The following is a 2,214-nucleotide window of genomic DNA, read 5'->3' as shown; positions in this document are numbered from 1 at the left end:
TGTCCAGGCCTCCAAACCTGCAGAGGCCAGAAGTGTGTAGACCTGGACCACAAACTCCCCACATGACTAACTGGGAGTGATATTACAGGGGTTCACTTCTGCTCCAACCCTTGATTTCTGCAACTATGTCCTATAAACTGGAGATACAGCATATTATGATTGTTGTTGGTTTAGAGTGTCCAGTGCATCCTATGAATTATGTACCCAGAAATTCCTGTGTATTCAAATGCTTGCATTAAACATCATTCTGCTTGAAGTTAAGTGTGTTCCCATAACTTCCATCGAATCTTAGGTTTAACCCTCTCATATCAGATACTCCCTTTAGGCTATGTTTTACCTCTGTCCTCTCCTTCCTTGACAAATTTTACAGATCATTTATATTTGCCACATGTATTTCCTCAATACACACTCTTCAACCCAATCTACCTGGTTAAGGGCTGCCCCTGCCCCTTTATTTAGAGGTAATAAATGGAGCCCTCCATAATATCTACAAAAGCTTCCATGTTTTGGTTCTTGTAGAAATTAAACATTCCTTAGGGGATACCCTGTCACTTTTAAAGTCAAATCAAAGAAGGAAGAATTTCTCCTTGGAGAATATACCTTCTTCCCCCATTGCTGCCTCCACACACACAGCACTGGCTGAAATGTTTCCATTGTCTTTTCCTTGTACCTCAAGGGAGCTGAGTTCTTAGGAGAGAGGAAAGTCAATACAACAATTTATTTAATGAGGAGCCCTGAGAATTCAACCCTTGAGATGATAATAACATGTCCCTGTTGCCCCTTCACTATAGTTCTGTGACCCTTACCTCAGTTGAAACCCAAATAGGTTTCTCCCAGATAGACTGCAGAGAAGAGAAAGCTTCAGTGATGACCATCAGAGACCGTGTCTCAGTAAAGGCTGGTGGAGTAAGAAGGAAAAGAGGAGAGAGGGTGGGTACTGGGCTTTACCTCTAGAACTGTGGGACTGGGACAGTGCCATATATATTTAGTCTATGACGGCGAAGTCTGTAGTTTTCAGACACTTTAGCTTCTACTGAACCCAGTTCTGTTTCTTTCTCTCATTTTGTGGAATCTGGACCCTCTCTCCAAAGACTTATTTCCCAGAGAATCACTACCTCTTCTCCAATCTTTCCCACAATTGGCTGTTAGCTGAACCTTGCTTTTGCCTCCTTCCCCAGCAGACGCACCAGCGACATGGGAGCAGGAAACCACACAGAAGTATCACAGTTCCTCCTCCTGGGCCTCTCAGACGATCCTGACCTGCAGCCCCTCCTCTTTGGAGTGTTCCTGTCCATGTACCTGGTCGCTGTGCTGGGGAACCTGCTCATCATCCTGGCCGTCAGCTCAGACCCCCACCTCCACACCCCCATGTATTTCTTCCTCGCCAACCTCTCCTTGGTGGACATCTGTTTCGTCTCCACCACTGTCCCAAGGATGCTGGTGAACGTCCAGACACAGAGCAAAGGCATCTCCTACATAGGGTGCCTCACTCAGGTGTATTTTTTTTTTTTTAATTTTTGCTGTAATGGATAGTTTTCTCCTGACTGTGATGGCCTATGACCGGTTTGTGGCCATCTGCCATCCACTGCACTACATGGTCATCATGAACCCCCGCTTCTGTGGCCTCCTGGTTCTGATGTGTTGGCTCCTCATTTTCTGGGTTCCCCTGATTCATATTCTATTGTTGAGGCGGCTGAACTTCTGTACTGGCACTGAAATTCCACATTTCTTCTGTGAACTGGCTCAGATTCTCAAGGTGGCCTGCTCTGACACCCTCATCAATAACATAGTCTTGTTTGTGGCCACTGCCCTGCTGGGTGTGTTTCCCCTCACTGGAATCCTCTTCTCTTACTCTCAAATTGTCTCCTCTTTAATGAGAATCTCCTCTGCAGCGGGAAAATATAAAGCATTTTCCACCTGTGGGTCTCACTTCTCTGTGGTTTCCTTGTTCTATGGGACAGGTGTAGGGATTCATCTCACTTCTGCTGTGACCCATTCTCCCCAGAGAAGCTCCATCGCCTCAGTGATGTACACCGTGCTCACCCCCATGCTGAACCCCTTCATCTACAGCCTGAGGAACAAGGATGTGAAGGGGGCCCTGGGAAGGCTCCTCGGTTTAGGTACCACTCGTCTGTGAGGGGCCACTGGCCTCAGAATTAAGTGGACACTGTGGGCTGCAAAAACAAATTTTGTGAATTTATATCTCCGGATTTT

The 2,214-nt window shown here is 46.4% G+C and overlaps 1 pseudogene across 1 annotated transcript; it reads left to right on the top strand.

Annotated features, from left to right (window-relative positions):
- The first annotated feature begins 1,194 nt into the window (after positions 1-1,194).
- LOC309805301 (olfactory receptor 7D4-like) lies at positions 1,195-2,137 on the top strand (annotated as a pseudogene). Its single transcript has one exon. The product of its transcript is annotated as an olfactory receptor 7D4-like (transcript).
- The last annotated feature ends 77 nt before the right edge of the window (positions 2,138-2,214 follow it).

Source organism: Mesoplodon mirus (assembly GCF_964341445.2).
Source record: "Mesoplodon mirus genome assembly, chromosome: 5".
NCBI lineage: Eukaryota > Metazoa > Chordata > Mammalia > Artiodactyla > Ziphiidae > Mesoplodon > Mesoplodon mirus.
Note: the sequence above shows the minus strand (reverse complement) of the source record. Positions and strands in the feature narration are given on the sequence as shown.